The following is an 18,003-nucleotide window of genomic DNA, read 5'->3' as shown; positions in this document are numbered from 1 at the left end:
TGTGACTTTATTTATCTATTTTTTTTTTTTAAACATCTTTATTGGGGTATAATTGCTTTACAATGGTGTGTTAGTTTCTGCTTTACAACAAAGTGAATCAGCTATACATATACATATGTTCCCATATGTCTTCCCTCTTGCGTCTCCCTCCCTCCCACTCTCCCCATCCCACCCTTCCAGGCTGTCACAAAGCACCGAGCTAATATCCCTGTGCCTTGCGGCTGCTTCCCCCCAGCTATCTACCTTACTACGTTTGTTAGTGTGTATATGTCCATGACTCTCTCTCGCCCTGTCAAAACTCACCCCTCCCCCTCCCCATACCCTCAAGTCCGTTCTCCAGTAGGTCTGCGTCTTTATTCCTATCTTACCCCTAGGTTCTTCATGACTTTTTTTTCCCTTAAATTCCATATATATGTGTTAGCATACGGTATTTGTCTTTTTCTTTCTGACTTACTTCACTCTGTATGACAGACTCTAGGTCTATCCATCTCATTACAAATAGCTCAATTTCATTTCTTTTTAAGGCTGAGTAATATTCCATTGTGTATATGTGCCACATCTTCTTTATCCATTCATCCGATGATGGGCGCTTAGGTTGTTTCCATGTCCTGGCTATTGTAAATAGAGCTGCAATGAACATTTTGGTACATGACTCTTTTTGAATTTTGGTTTTCTCAGGGTATATGCCAAGTAGTGGGATTGCTGGGTCATATGGTAATTCTATTTGTAGTTTTTTAAGGAACCTCCATACTGTTCTCCACAGCGGATGAACCAATTCACATTCCCACCAGCAGTGCAAGAGTGTCCCCTTTTCTCCACACCCTCTCCAGCATTTATTGTTTCTAGATTTTTTGATGATGGCCATTCTGACTGGTGTGAGATGATATCTCATTGTAGTTTTGATTTGCATTTCTCTAATGATTAATGATGTTGAGCATTCTTTCATGTGTTTGTTGGCATTCTGTATATCTTCTTTGGAGAAATGTCTATTTAGGTCTTCTGCCCATTTTTGGATGGGGTTGTTTGTTTTTTTGTTATTGAGCTGCATGAGCTGCTTGTAAATTTTGGAGATTAATCCTTTGTCAGTTGCTTCATTTGCAAATGTTTTCTCCCATTCTGAGGGTTGTCTTTTGGTCTTGGTTATGGTTTCCTTTGCTGTGCAAAAGCTTTGAAGTTTCATTAGGTCCCATTTGTTTATTTTTGTTTTTATTTCCATTACTCTAGGAGGTGGGTCAGAAAGGATCTTGCTGTGATTTATGTCATAGAGTGTTCTTCCTATGTTTTCTTCTAAGAGTTTGACAGTTTCTGGCCTTACATTTAGGTCTTTAATCCATTTTGAGCTTATTTTTGTGTATGGTGTTAGGGAGTGATCTAATCTCATACTTTTACATGTACCTGTCCAGTTTTCCCAGCACCATTTATTGAAGAGGCTGTCCTTTCTCCACTGTACATTCCTGCCTCCTTTATCAAAGATAAGGTGTCCATATGTGCGTGGGTTTATCTCTGGGCTTTCTATCCTGTTCCACTGATCTATCTTTCTGTTTTTGTGCCAGTACCATACTGTCTTGAGTACTGTTGCTTTGTAATATAGTCTGAAGTCAGGGAGCCTGATTCCTCCAGCTCCTTTTTTCGTTCTCAAGATTGCTTTGGCTATTCGGGGTCTTTTGTGTTTCCATACAAATTGCGAAATTTTTTGTTCTAGTTCTGTGAAAAATGCCAGTGGTAGTTTAATAGGGATTGCATTACCTGTGACTTTAAATAAGTCATCTGGGCCTCAGTTTCTTCAGTAGTAAAAAATATGTATGATTATATGAATATTAAGCACGTTGATACACTATTAATCATTCATTTAAGAAATGAAACTATCTCTGGATTTTTGATGTACCTTTCCACTGTAAAACATAACAGTTCTATCAATTTGATGAGGGACATCTAAGAATCACAAGAGAAAATGGACATATTTTATTCAACTGCTCAAGAATAAGCCCAAAACTTTCTGAAACCGTGCATCTCAAGTGTCTCATTCCACCAATACTCTGCCCAGAGCAAAAACACCTGGGCATTACTTAAATTTCAGTTTTTGTCCATTTTTCTCTACTCTGCTAAAAAAATCAAGAGAAAAGGAAAACAATGGAGGCATCTTAAAAGCAATCCGTGAAGTCTGTTTAAGAATCAGCTAGACTGTACAAATTTGTCAGAGCTCAAAAAGCTGCAATCATGCACCAGGATTTCTTTCATGAACGGCCAACTGGAAGATCAAGTTATTCACTTAAAATAATACCTAATTGATATGGAATTTTCAGAAGATGAGGGGTTCTACTTAATGAATTTCCCAGACAAGTGACACATAAAGATGAAACTTTTTTTTTTTTTTTTCCCGGTACGCGGGCCTCTCACTGTTGTGGGCTCTCCCGTTGCAGAGCACAGGCTCCGGACGCGCAGGCTCAGCGGCCATGGCTCACGGTCCCAGCCGCTCCGCGGCATGTGGGATCTTCCCGGACCGGGGCACGAACCCGCGTCCCCTGCATCGGCAGGCGGACTCTCAACCGCTGCGCCACCAGGGAAGCCCGAAACCCTTTTATTTTTAAGCTTGAAGGATAGAACGCTTTCTAAAATATACAGCCTACTTCCCCAGCTGCTTATACTGAGGATAATGAGCTCAGTTAAACCTTGTTGGGGATTCCAGTTCGGCATCACTGAATATCCATGACTGCACGAAACTGTGCTATTTGTCACATCATACTGTCCAGCCCGATATGGCCAGGTACTAGCTCTCGCAGCCTGCCTTACAGCTACAGCCTGAACATGTAACCCAAACTCGGCCAATGGGACATCGTGGGGGACTTCAGGGAAGGGGTGGGGACGGTTGATCATTTGTTCTTTTGCGTGTTTTATTTTGGTTTGGTTTGGTGTCCAAATTAACAGAGATGAGAAGGAGATAAGGACTCTCTTCTCTTTGGGACATAATTATGTCCCCCGTGAGGGGAGCCATGACAACACCCTGAGAATGGCAGATACCTGAGTCCTTGGAAGCATTAGTAAGCCACTGAATTAAGCCTGGACAGGACCCCACCTCCCCCCTACCCTGGATCTCTGGGTAAGTGAGAAAATGAGTGTCCTCTTGTGAAGTCGATGCAGGCCAGGGATCCTTTCCTTGCATCTAAGAGCACTTAGCTTATAGGCAAGGTCTCCAGGAAAGCCCAGATTGGGGTTCAGAGACAACCTCTTTGTGGAGCAGGTGACCCAGTAGCCCTTCTGAGTGTGTAAAAGACCATTCAGGGTGGTCTTTTGTTGGACTGAGAAGTATGAAAGAGTTTGTTTGCAGATGGTGATCTAGAACAAAAAGACTGCCAGGTATCTCTCCAGCAAAGATGGGTTTATTCAGCATCAGCAGAAAATTGCAGCTTGGGGTCTAAAACCACGGTAAGCCACCTGCAAGTCCCCACACAGCAAGGGAAGGAGGGAAGGAGAACTCTTTTATAGAGAGGACAATGAAGCTGGAGGATATAGTACACAAAGAGTCTATGGTTTGTCATTGGCTGAGTTCCTGTCAGGAAAGAAGAGGAGCCTTTCCTCTTCCTGTTGGGCTCTGCTCTCCTCACAGGGCATGAGAGCTCTGCATTCTGGTCTCCCTACTCTATTTAACTGAGGTTTCTGTTTATTAATTTTTAACACAGGTGTGTGCTCATAGACCTCCTGATCACAAAAGTGACGGACAGGAGGAAGGGGCAGATAATGGTGTGGTCTGGTGTCCAGGTAACAAGGTGTGGCATGAAGTGTAGCCGTGAAAAGCTTGGGCTCTGGGCTCCAGCCGAATCCCAGCTCGACCCCGTACCACCAGTGACATAAGCCCCTGTGCCCCTTCCTTAAGTGGAAGAATGATACTGCCCTCCTCACAAGGCTGCTGGCAGGACTGAAGGCTGGATTTCACTGGGTCGATCATGTCACGGATTGTAAGACACATCCCCCTTTTAGAAATGTTACACTGTGGGGGATGGGAGGAAACCATCTTTGGTGAAATGTGGTGAGTTTATGTATATAAAGTGTCTGGTACAGATAATGAACCAAGGAATGTTTGCTGTTCTCATCAGAGCCAGAGCAAGGGCCCTTCCCTCCAGCCCTGCTTGGGACCCAGCACAGAGTGGCTCCCCTGTGACCAGTGGTTTGGGCAGCATCAAGAGACCACCGTCAGGCCCGGAGGCGGTACTGCCTGCCCTGCACTTCGTGGGAGCGACTCGGGGGGAAATCGGAAAGGCTTGGGGCCAGGCGGCCGAGGGAGGAGGGACACAGCAGGAGCTGGGAGGGGACAGGGGCAGGGGCAGGGGTCAAAGTCCCTGCTGCTCACACAGCCTCATGTGTACATGCATGCCTTCCTGGGCTGCTGGGGAGCTAGCTCCATCTGCCCCCATGTGAAATGTCCCCCAATCACACTACGTGTTTGAACACTGCTTTTTGAGTGGATTCCCTCCTCACTGCCTACAGCACCCCCTTCCTCTTCTAATTGCCTTCTCTTCATCTTCCATGTCTAGGAGATCAGAAAACCCACTGCCATCAACTTACTTGAAAAGCTCTGCTGTGATCAAAAAAAAAGGTAGTCATTCCATCCCTCCATTCATTCTCTCAACAGATAATTTGGAGCACCTACTTGTGCTAGATGCTGTCCAGGCACTGGGGACACAAAGGCACCAAGAGAGACCAGGCTCCTGCCCTAACGGGATTTACATTTTAAAGGGAAGCAGAGGTAGACAACATCTAATTAAAGTAAATGAATAAGATGATGTAGGCGACTGTAACTGCTGGGTAGAAAGGCAAACAGTGTGAAGGATGAGAGGACGCAGGGTGGGAATCAGGGCAGGATGGATACTGTGGGTCAGATGAGGGATGGCCTCTCTCGGAAAGACAACATGGGAAATGAGACCTGGAAGAAAGATGGAGCCTGGCTTGCAAACGGCATGCAGATTCCCAGGCAGAGGCCACCGCAAGTGCCGACAGCAGAGACAGGAGGAAGTTCAGGGCATTTGAGGAGTGGGAGGGAGTGGCAGGCGGCAGTGAACCAAGGGAAGAGGCCTCATAAGGACTTGGTGTTACTCCAAGGCCAATGGGAAGCCACTGCAGGGTTACTTGTGGTGGTTCTGGTTTGGTTTTCAGTTCCTGAAAGAAACACAGTGATGTGTATTTTCGATAGACAGCTGTGGCTGCAGGTTAGGGAACGGACGGTGGAGACTGGAGAGGAAGCAGGAAGCTCCTCAGGCGGCTTATCCTCGCCCAGGTGGTCGGGACTGCGGTGGTAACACTGGAGATGCTGAGAAGTATTCAGAGTCCAGCTACATCTCGGAGGGTGAGGTTTGCGTGGGTTGTACTGTGTCCCTCCAGAAACATATGCTCAAGTGTTAACCCACAATACCTGTGAACATGATCTTATTTGGAAATGGCATCATTGCAGATGTATTCAAGTTAAGATGAGGTCATACTGGATTAGGATGGGCCCTAAATTCAATGCCTGGTGTCTTCCTAAGAAGAGAAAGGTGTGAAGACACAGAGAACACAGGAGAGGAAGCTGGGGTGATGCAGCTGCAAGACAGGGACACCGAGGATGGCTGGAGCCACCAGAAGCTAAGAGGTCAGGAAGAATTCTCCCCTAGAGCCTGCAGAGGGACACAGGTCTGTCGACACTTTAACTTCAGACTCTGGCCTCCATAACAGTGTGAGAATAAATTTCTGTGGTTTTAAGCCACCCGGTTTGTGGTCATTGGTTCTGGCAACCCTGGGAAGCTAACATCAGGTGGTAAGAGAGAAGAGCATGTTACGAGGACGGCAGGGAGTTTTGCAGAGCTGTAGTAAAGGGCACATATATTTCACTGGTGGAATGAGCGTTCTACGGAGGAGGTCAGAAATTACACACTCACCTGCAAATGTCCATCCAATTCTTTGACGTGCTAATGATGCAAGTGGAAATCACTGACTTAGGGGACGCTGACTGTGTAACAAAGTCAAACGCACACAGCTGAGCGAGTCTCACACATCCACACACTCTTTCCCGCTTTGTCACCTCTCTGCTCACTACTGCCAGCAAAGCCACCCTAACAAATTCATGCCACTGGAAACAGTGCTATTAAATCCATCCTGAACAATGGCCTGAAGAGGCTTATATGAGTATTTTTTTAAATTTCCTTCTTTTGAGGCAAAAGATCATTAGACACAGTTTGGGGCAAACTACGAATCAGCGCTTTAAGATAAGCTGACCACTGAAGTGAGCTCCTAATGGAATCGTGAAACAAACCCAACCTGTTGGAACCTTGCAGGGCAGAACCCCTGGAGAGCCCCCCTCAAGTGAACTGCCTCGTCAGTGCCTGATTCTCCCTGCCTTGTACTGTGAGGAACTGTTTTTGTGTCAGTTTCCTTAGCTGGTGGGCAACTATTTGAGGCCAGGGATCCTGTCTGGTTTAAATTAGTCTTCTTTTTAGCCTAGCACATATCTTTATTCAATAAATATTTATGGAGAGCACTCTGCTAAGCCCCAGGCATCCTTAATAAATAGTTTATGAATTGAATTAAATACATAACACTCCCTGGTAGAAATAAAATGATGTAAACAGATGGAGGGAGAGAGAGAGAGAGGGAGGGAGGGAGGGAGGGAAGGAAGAAGGTGAGAGAAAGGGACTTGCTCTTTGTTTGTAGTGAGAAACAAAAAATAGAAAAGTCTTCTAGGGAAGGTTGTAGGGACTCTATACCTGAAGAAGACTGAGACAAAAACAGAGAGTGGAGAAATTCACCTTGTAAGACACATTAGGCAGGACCAGGGGATCTCAAAGCCCCATCCAATGCTAGGCTACTGTGTTTCACTGAGGGAGGAAGGACAGAAAGAAATGGTGTTCAAGAATATAGATCTCAAGGGGCGCCTTCAAGATGGCAGAGGAGTAAGACGTGAAGATCACCTTCCCCCCCACAAATACATCAAAACTACATCTACATGTGGAAAAGCTCCTACAGAACACCTACTGGACACTGGCAGAAGACCTCAGATATCCAAAAAGCTTTGTTTTTGCCATTTGTCCTAGGGTTCTGACTGTCCATTTTGGGTTTTGTTTTGTTTTTAGTGTAGTTTTTAGCGCTTGATATCATTGGTGGATTTCTTTGTTTGTTTGATTGCTCTCTTCTTTCTTTCTCTCTTTTTTTATTACTTTTTTATTTTTAATAATTTTTTCTATTTTAATAACTTTATTTTCTTCCTTCCTTTTCCTTCTTTCTTTCTCTCTCTTTCTCCCTTTTCTTCTGAGCCATGTGGCTGACAGGGTCTTGGTGCTCTGGCCAGGTGTCAGGTCTGAGCATCTGAGGTGGGACAGCCAAGTTCACGACGTTGGTCCACCAGAGACGTCCCAGCCCCACGTAACATCAAATGGCGAAAGCTCTCCCAGCGATCTCCATCTCAATGCTAAGACCCAGCTCCACTCAACAACCAGCAAGCTACAGTTCTGGACACCCTAAGCCAAACGACTAGCATGATAGGAACAAAAACCCACCCATTAGCAGAGAGGCTACCAAAAATCATAGTAAGTTTATAGACACCCCAAAACACACCACCAGACGTGGTGCCACCCACCAGAAAGACAAGATCCAGCCTCATCCACTAGAACACAGGCACCAGTCCCCTCCACCAGGAAGCCTACACAACTCACTGAACCAACCTTACCCACTGGGAGCAGACACCAAAAACAATGGGAACTACGAACCTGTAGCCTGAGAAACAGAGACCCCCAAACACAGTAAGTTAAGCAAAATGAGAAGACAAAGAAATACACAGCAGATGAAGGAGCAAGGTAAAAGCTCACCAGACCAAACAAATGAAAAGGAAATACACAGTCTACCTGAAAATGAATTCAGAGTAATGATAGTAAAGATAATCCAAAATCTTGGAAAAGAATGGAGAAAATAGAAGAAAAATTTAACAAGGACCTAGAAGAACTAAAGAGCAAACAAACAATGATGAACAACACAATAAATGAAACTTAAAATTCTCTAGAAGGAATTAATAGCAGAATAACTGAAGCAGAACGGATAACTGACCTGGAAGATAAAAGGTGGAAATAACTACCACAGAGCAGAATAAAGAAAAAAGAATGAAAAGAATTGAGGACAGTATTAGAGACCTCTGGGACAACATCAAATGCACCAATATTCGAATTACAGGGGTCCCAGAAGAAGAAGAGAAACAAAAAGAGACTGAGAAAATATTTGAGAGATTATAGTTGAAAAATTCCCTAATATGGGCAAGGAATAGTCAATCAAATCCAGGAAGCACAGAGATTCCCATACAGTATAAATCCAAGGAGAAACATGCCAAGACACATATTAATCAAATTATCAAAAATTAAATACAAAGAAAAAATATTAAAAGCAGCAAGGGAAAAGCAACAATTAACATACAAAGGAATCCCCATAAGTTTAACAGCTGATCTTTCAGCAGAAACTCTGCAAGCCAGAAGGGAGTGGCAGGACATATTTAAAGTGATGAAAGGGAAAAACCTGCAACCAAGATTACTCTACCCAGCAAGGATCTCGTTCAGATTCGAGAAATTAAAACCTTTACAGACGGGCTTCCCTGGTGGTGCAGTGGTTGAGAGACCGCCTGCCGATGCAGGGGACACGCGTTCTTACCCCGGTCCAGGAAGATCCCACATGCCGCAGAGCGGCTAGGCCCGTGAGCCATGGCCGCTAAGCCTGCGCGTCCGGAGCCTGTGCTTTGCAACGGGAGAGGCCACAACAGTGAGAGGCCCGCGTACAGCAAAAACAAACAAACAAAGAAAACCTTTACAGACAAGCAAAAGCTAAGAGAATTCAGCACCACCAAACCAACTCTACAACAAATGCTAAAGGAACTTCTCTAGGCAGAAAACTCAATGGAAGGAAAAGACCTACAATAACAAACCCAAAACAATTAAGAAAATGGTAATAGGAACATACATACTGATAATTACCTTAAATGTAAATGGATTAAATGCTCCAACCAAAAGACACAGACTGGTTGAATGGACACAAAAACAAGACCCGTCTATATGCTGTCTACAAGAGACCCACTTCAGACCTAGGGACACATACAGACTGAAAGTGAGGGGATGGAAAAATATATTCCATGCAAATGGAAATCAAAATATCCTGGAATATTCTCCAGGATAGATAATATCTTGGGTCACAAATCAAGCCTTGGTACATCTAAGAAAATTGAAATCTTATCAAGTATCTTTTCTGACCACAATGCTATGAGACTAGATATAAGTTACAGGAAAAAACTATAAAAAAATACAAACACATGGAAGCTAAACAACACACTACTAAATAACCAAGAGATCACTGAAGAAATCAAAGAGGAAATCAAAAAATACCTAGAAACAATGACAATGAAAACACGACAACCCAAAACCTATGGGATACAGCAAAAGCAGTTCTAAGAGGGAAGTTTATAGTAACACAATCCTACCTCAAGAAACAAGAAACATCTTAAATAAACAACCTAACCTTACACCTAAAGCATTTAGAGAAAGAAGAACAAAAAACTCCCAAAGTTAGCAGAAGCAAAGAAATCATAAAGATCAGATCAGAAATAAATGAAAAAGAAATGAAGGAAACAATAGCAAATATCAATAAAACTAAAAGCTGGTTCTTTGAGAAGATAAACAAAATTGATAAACCATTAGCCAGACTCATCAAGAAAAAAAGGGAGAAGACTCAAATCAATAGAATTCGAAATGAAAAAGAAGTAACAACTGACACTGCAGAAATACAAAGGATCATGAGAGGTTACTACAAGCAACTATAGGCCAATAAAATGGACAAGCTGGAAGAAACTGACAAAAATTCTTAGAAAAGCACAACTTCTGAGACTGAACCAGGAAGAAACAGAAAATATAAACAGACCAATCACAAGCACTGAAATTGAGACTGTGATTAAAGATCTTCCAACAAACAAAAGCCCAGGACCAGATGGCTTCACAGGCGAATTCTATCAAACATTTAGAGAAGAGCTAACACCTCTAACTCTCAAACTCTTCCAAAATATAGCAGAGGGAGGAACACTCCCAAACTCATTCCACGAGGCCACCGTCACCCTGATACCAAAACCAGACAAAGATGCCACAAAAAAGAAAACTACAGGTCAATATCACTGATGAACATAGATACAAAAATCCTCAACAAAATACTAGCAAACAGAATCCAACAGCACATTAAAAGGATCATACACCATGATCAAGTGGGGTGTATTCCAGGAATGCAAGGATCCTTCAGTATACGCATATCAATCAATGTGATAAACAATATTAACAAACTGAAGGAGAAAAACCATATGATCATCTCAATAGATGCAGAAATAGCTTTCGACAAAATTCAACACCCATTTACGATAAAAAAAAAAACCCTCCAGAAAGTAGGCATATAGGGAATTTATCTCAACATAATAAAGGCCATATATGACAAACCCACAGTCAACATCACTGTCAATGGTGAAAAAATGAAATCATTTCCACTAAGACCAGGAACAAGATGAGGTTGCCCACTCTCACCACTATTATTCAACATAGTTTTGTAAGTTTTAGCCACAGCAGTCAGAGAAGAAAAAGAAATAAAAGGAATCCAAACTGGAAAAAAAGAAGTAAAACTGTCATTGTTTGCAGATGACATGATATTTACTACACATAGAGAATCCTAAAGATGCTACCAGAAAACTACCAGAGCTCACCAATGAATCTGGTAAAGTAGCAGGATACAAAATTAATGCAGAGAAAACTCTTGCATTCCTATACACTAATGATGAAAAATCAAAGAGAAATTAAGGACATACTCCCCTTTACTACTGCAACAAAAAGAATAAAATACCTAGGAATAAACCTACCTAAGGAGATGAAAGACCTGTATGCAGAAAACTATAAGACACTGATGAAAGAAATTAAAGATGAGACAAACAGAGGGAGAGATATACCATGTTCTTGGATTGGAAGAATCAACACTGTGAAAATAACTATACTACCCAAAGCAATCTACAGATTCAATGCAATCCGTATCAAACTACCAATGGCATTTTTCACAGAACTAGAACAAAAAATTTCACAATTTGTATGGAAACACAAAAGACCCTGAATAGCCAAAGCAATCTTGAGAAAGAAAAACGGATCTGGAAGAATCAGGCTCCCTGACTTCAGACTATACTACAAAGCTACAGTAATCAAGAGAGTATGGGACTGGAACAAAAACAGAAACACAGATCAATGGAACAGGATAGAATGCCCAGAGATAAACCCATGCACATATGGTCACCTTATCTTTGATAAAAGAGGCAAGAATATACAAATGGAGAAAAGACAGCATCTTCAGTAAGTGGTGCTGGGAAAACTGGACAGCTACATGTAAAAGAATGAAATTAGAACACTCCCTAACATTATACACAAAACTAAACTCAAAATGGATTAAAGACCTAAATGTAAGGCCAGACACTATAAAACCCTTGGAGGAAAACACAGGCAGAACACTCCATGACATAAATCACAGCAAGATCCTTTTTGACCCACCTCCTAAAGAAATGGAAATAAAAACAAAAATAAACAAATGGGATCTAATGAAACTTATAAGCTTTTGCACAGCAAAAGAAACCATAAACAAGATGAAAAGACAACCCTCAGAATGGGAGAAAATATTTGCAAATGAAGCAACTGACAAAGGATTAATCTCCAAAATTTACAAGCAGCTCTTGCAGTTCAGTATCAAAAAAACAAACCACCCAATCCAAAAATGGGCAGAAGACCTAAATAGGCATTTCTCCAAAATAGATATACAGACTGCCAACAAACACATGAAAGAATGCTCAACATCATTAATCATTAGAGAAATGCAAATCAAAACTACAATGAGATATCATCTCACACCAATCAAAATGGCCATCATCAAAAAATCTACAAACAATAAATCCTGGAGAGAGTGTGGAAAAAAGGGAACCCTCTTCGCTGTTGGTGGGAATGTAAATTGATACAGCCACTATGGAGAACAGTATGGAGGTTCCTTAAAAAACTACAAATAGAACTACCATACGACCCAGCAATCCCAGTACTGGGCATATACCCTGAGAAAACCATAATTCAAAAAGAGTCATGTACCACAGTGTTCACTGCAGCTCTATTTACAATAGCCAGGACGTGGAAGCAACCTAGTGTCCATCAACAGATGAATGGATAAAGAAGATGTGGCACATATATACAGTGGAATATTACTCAGCCATAAAAAGAAACGAAATTGAGTTATTTGTAGTGAGGTGGATGGACCTAGAATCTGTCATACAGAGTGAAGTAAGTCAGAAAGAGAAAAACAAATACCGCATGCTAACACATATATATGGAATCTAAAAAAAAAGGGTCATGAAGAACCTAGGGGCAGGATGGGAATAAAGACGCAGACCTACTAGAGAATGGACTCGAGGACACGGGGGAGGGGGAAGGGTAAGCTGGGACAAAGTGAGAGAGTGGTATGGACATATATACACTACCAAATGTAAAATCGATAGCTAGTGGGAAGCAGCCGCGTAGCACAAGGAGATCCGCTCAGTGCTTTGTGACCACCTAGAGGGGTGGGATAGGGAGGGTGGGAGGGAGATGCAAGAGGGAAGAGATATGGGGATATATGTATATGTACAGCTGATTCACTTTGTTAGAAAGCAGAAACTAACACAGCATTGTAAAGCAATTATACTCCAATAAAGATGTTAAAAAAAATTTTAAAAACATAAAAGAATATAGATCTCAGAGATAGACTTTAGTTTGAACCAACTTGGGGGCCAGACAGCCATGTGCCTGTGGTGTCCGCTTACTGTTCTTTGTCCTGTCCTTTCACACTGATCACACGTCCCACTTTGGAATCACGTGCTTGTTGTTTGTTCTCTGGCTGCTCTACGCAGTACAAGCTTCACGCTTCATGACAATGTGCTCACTGCAGTACACCCAGCGCTCTAGTAAGCACATGTGACAGCCAACATATATTAGTTGAATGAATGAATAAATGAATTATTCTGTTTAAGTACTTAATCTCCCTAAGCCTCAGCTTCATCATTTGTAAAATAAGAATTATATTCACTTCCCAAGAACTGATATAACAGTCAAATGAGTAAAAGTATTTCAAATGCTTGACTTATAAAAAGGAATGCAATAGATGATGAATACCAGGTTATAACATATCGTTACCATTGACATTATTGACACAAGAGCTAATTTATTCAAATATTAAATAAAAAGAAAAGCTAGAGCACAATTTTAAAGGTAAACCACATGATAAACAGACTTTTGGAGAAATGTTTCGTAAGACGCGAGGCCTGTCAGATTAAAATGAAGGCACAGAGACGTAAACTGGATACGGTGGGGGGACTTCCCGTCAAGGAAGAAGAGGCTGGAGTGCTAACCAGGGGTCAGAAGGAAGAGTGACCAAGGCAACACCATGTCCCTTGGATGCTCCGCTCCCTCCCGACTCAGCATCTACAGGCACCGGAAGAGGACAGAAGTAGCTACACTTTGTCATGGAAACCAACACAGCCTCTCCCTGCCAGCCTCAAGCAAGGTTTGCTCCTTAACTTGAAATATCAAAATTCTCTTCTGAATCATCAGTTTGCCCTCTAAAAGTTATATTCTCAGTTCTTGTCAAGTGTGTATTTTCTCTTTACTTTCCATCAGGGTTTACCTTAGAACCACTCAACAGTTCCAGCAAGGCTTGAGAGGCTATTGTTTAATCCATAGCTGTGGTGTCACAACAACATACACCAAGATCCTAGTCATAACTGACACACGACTGTAGCTTGTCCATCTCTTGTCAAAGTATTTGAACTGCGGCTTGTACTTGAAAACATTTGATCGAGCACATTACCTGAGTGGTCCCTGGTTTACTAACACTCTTTGGAAAAATCCCACCGATCAGATTCCACGATGAACATGAGATGCGGGATCTCTGAGGCATTTCCTCGTCGCAGACTCCTGCACCATTTGTCTTTTAGCTCCAGAACCATCTGAGACATCTCTCTGTGACATACTGAAGTAAAAATAGTTTTTGTCTTATCTCTTTAGTCTAGGGATCAGCAAACTCTCTGTAAAGCACCAGGTAGTAAATATTTTAGGCTTTGTGTGCCCGATGGTGTTGGTCACAACTCAACTTTGCCATTGTCACCAAATGAAAAGGTATGGCTGTGCTCCAATAAAACTTTACTGACAAAACAGGCCGCTATTGCACGTAGCCTGAGTTTTCCAGCCCCTGCTTTCTGTTTTGCCCCACGTTTAGAGAGCCAGAAAACTAACGGGCTTTTTTGTTCTGAGAAACCAAAAGGAAACCTGTTCTAAAGGTAAACAAGGCAACTAGCTCATTTGCCACCAAATAAAGTATAATTGTCAAAAAAAAGTTGCCCCACTAGTTATAGTTCTTGCTGTTTTGTTGTTTGCTTTGATCAATTATTCCAAGTACTTGATGCTACAGGAGCAGAACCCCTTTTTCACATGTTTCTCTTACATAGAACCTGATATATAAAGCCAAGAGAACGGATGAGGGGGCTTCTCCACGTGGTCTACATCTTTTCTGGTTTGGATAAATTCTTGAGTATTTGGAGATGCCCTGTGGCACCCCTGCTGAGTGTGACAAGCGCTGGTAAAGAGCTCAGAAGATGGGGCTCAGGGCCTGAACTCTAGACCAGGCTCTATCCAGTTTCTTCGGAAACTGCAGAGACATGAGAGGCAGAGCCCCAGAGACACAGAAGGTGATCTCAGCCCCGACATGCCAGGTCCTGGTTTGGGTCCCTGAAGACACCCAGCTGGCCTTCTGTGGTCTGGGCCCAGTTTTCTTGCAATAAATTTCATTTTGATTTTTGCTGAAGTCACCTTGGCTGTGTGTCTGTTCTTTACAACCAAACAATCACTAAACAAATTAGCAGCAGAATTAGATTCAATGACATTTCAACTCTGTCCAGCTTATACTGAAGGAGACATCAAATGGGCCACTTGAGTTCTGGGATATGATTTCATCTACAAATTCTTAAATTAATAAAACATCTTTAAGTCTCCCATAAGACAAAACTCCCAATATGTGGAAAGAAGACGATGTGGGCTTTTATGTATTTTTCTACAACTGTTTACAGTTCTAATTCCCTTCTAGAATAGAAGTGAATCAGCGAATATTCAGTGCGAAGTTAACCTAGTGACACAAAATCAGGGGAGTGTGATTCATGAGACAAGGTTAAAATCATTAATGCTACAGCCAAGCTAAATAAAGAGTAAAGGTGTGGAGCTAAGCATGTCTGACTACCTGGAAGGTGCAAGCAACTGAGCGGTGAGGTTTAGGGGATGGTGGTGAGGTGTGTTTGGTAAGAAGAGGGCAGGAAGGCTCAGTAAAAATATGTCCTGAATATTGCTATTCCATTAGAAGGTAGAATTATCCCTCTGCAGGAATTTGCAGAATTATCTTCAGAATTAACTGTGTGGTTTCTGAGGCTGATCTAGATAAGCAGGGATAAGATATGGGTTTTTTTCCATCTTTATGGCTATCAATCTTTATTAATGCATCTAATTGAACAAAATAAAATTCCTTTCAAACGTCCTCTAGGGCTTCCCTGGTGGCGCAGTGGTTGAGAGTCCGCCTGCCGATGCAGGGGACACGGGTTCGTGCCCCGGTCTGGGAAGATCCCACATGCCGCGGAGCGGCTGGGCCCGTGAGCCATGGCCGCTGAGCCTGCGCGTCCGGAGCCTGTCCTCCGCAACGGGAGAGGCCACAACAGTGAGAGGCCCGCGTAACGCATAAAAAAAAAAAAAAAAAAAAAAAAAAAAAAAAAAAAAAACACGTCCTCTAATGCAGACTCTTCACGGATCCTATTTCAATACTACGTCCTTTGCGCTCCATCCCGAGCCCAGGTGAGCACCGTCAGAAGATGTTTTCCTGCAGATCCTGCTCCAAGCCAGTGAGTCACAGGCAGCCTTTGGTTTGTCAGGTCAAAGAATGGTGACCCTCCTCAGGGTGAGGAGGTTCTGGAACCCTCTTAGTCCCATGAAGCTTGTTGGTCTACGTCTTCCTTCCCTCTGCTCCTCTTGACTCCAAATATCCCGGGATGGGGCTTGCAGGATGACACACCCTCCTGAAGGCCAACCACAGAGAATCTTCATGGTCATCGGGCCGATCTTGTCCATGGTGCTCAGCCTCTCTCCGAAGACAAGGCTGATGGAGACGTGTGAGCCCATCACCACCCCCCGTGGTGTGTAACACTCTCTCACCTGGATTTTGAGAGGCAGCCATGGACAGAGATATGGTCTCAGCCACCCTCGGGAGCTCATCCCACCACAAGGACACTGGCACCAGCAAGCCTACAAGATACGTGTTTTATTTTATTTTTAACCTTTTTTTTTTTGGCCACGCCCTGCGGCATGTGGGATCTTAATTCCATGACCAGGGATCAAACCCGTACCCCCCTGCATTGGAAGCTCAGAATCTTAACCACTGGACCACCAGGGAAGTCCCCAAGATAACGTGTTTTAGAGCATTCGTTCTCAGTCACCGGGAAGGGGCGACTTGAGAGTTGCCCTTCTGGCACTTGGGTTTCCCTTGAAGACTATGCGGTGACCTGACGTGGCCCAGCCTCCAACACATGTGGGAACGGAGCCATGAGTACCCTGGTGGCAGCACCAAACCTAAATGGAGAAGCCCTGTTTTAAAGAATTCATCCCTTGTGCCTGTGTGTAGCCCTCCAGAGAAAGAAGGGCTTAGATAACTCCCCTGCCTGGATTCAAGCCTACAAAGGCTGCAGTGTAAGGCAGTGTGAGTGGAAGTGATTGGGCTCCAGGGGTCTGAAATCTGGACTGCTTACTAGCAATGTGGCCAGCAGATCATTTTGACTTTCAGAAACCTCTAAGGTGTAGGACTAGCCAGGAGTAAGAAAACCAGGGCCCAAGGGCCAAATCCAGCTGCCACCTGTTTTTGTAAATAAAGTTTTATTGGAACACAGTCACACCAATTATTTACATAATGTCTGGAGCTGTTCTTGTGCTGCAATGGCAAAGCTGAGTAGCTGTAACATAGTATGCCCTACAAACCCTAAAAGAATTACTGTCTGGCTCCTCATGGAAGAAGTTAGCCAACCCCTGTACTAAATGGTTTTCATGACATCTTCCAAATTCTCTGACTCTTCCCCAGGTTGCCACACACCAGGAAAGTGCTTCTGATGTGTGTGTGTGTGTGTGTGCGCACGCATGTGTGATTATAGGAGAGAGAAAGAGACCTTTCGCACCTGTGACAATTATAGATAATGGGGTGGGGTATACTCTGAGAGAATTCCCACGGGCGTGCTTAGTCAACCAAGAAAAGGAAGATTCCTGCAGGACAGAGCAAAGTTAGTGGTTTCTGATGGGCCCAAGGAGAGAATGAATCTGTGCCTTTCCTCCAATAACACACGGCCTTTCCAATAATACCTAACAGGATTCTCTTTTCCTCAAGTATCAAAAACCCAGCCCATAGTCACTGCATCCCTACACAAACTCAAAGATGAAACCAGATTGGAAACCATCTTTCTCCTGGCTTTGCTCAGGAAGAGGTTTGGCCAATCCTGCATTTACAGGATGCTTTAAATTCCAGCTACGCAGGAATTGCAGATTTCTATTTTCTTCCCAGCTAACACTATTCACGAAGAACAGCCAACCACTGGATGGGCAGCCAGTTTTCATTAAACTTCCCCAATTATGTAAAAGGACTGCTTCTTGTTCAAACTATCCATGTGCACTGGATGTTAAGGGATGATTTTCCACAGAGAAATCCAGTTCCTGGAGGAAGAAAGACACTGCAGCAGCCGCCACTGCCACCACTCTTTCTGGTGCTGGTGAAATTATGAACTGACAGTCTCTGCCAGCTGCTACTCTTCTGATATGGGTCATTTGTCATCTTGACAGGAGGACTGGGAAGGAATTGAATGATAGTTTTAATCCACCTGATAGAAAGCACATTTGTATCAAAAAT

Source organism: Phocoena sinus, chromosome 16 (assembly GCF_008692025.1).
Source record: "Phocoena sinus isolate mPhoSin1 chromosome 16, mPhoSin1.pri, whole genome shotgun sequence".
NCBI lineage: Eukaryota > Metazoa > Chordata > Mammalia > Artiodactyla > Phocoenidae > Phocoena > Phocoena sinus.
Note: the sequence above shows the minus strand (reverse complement) of the source record.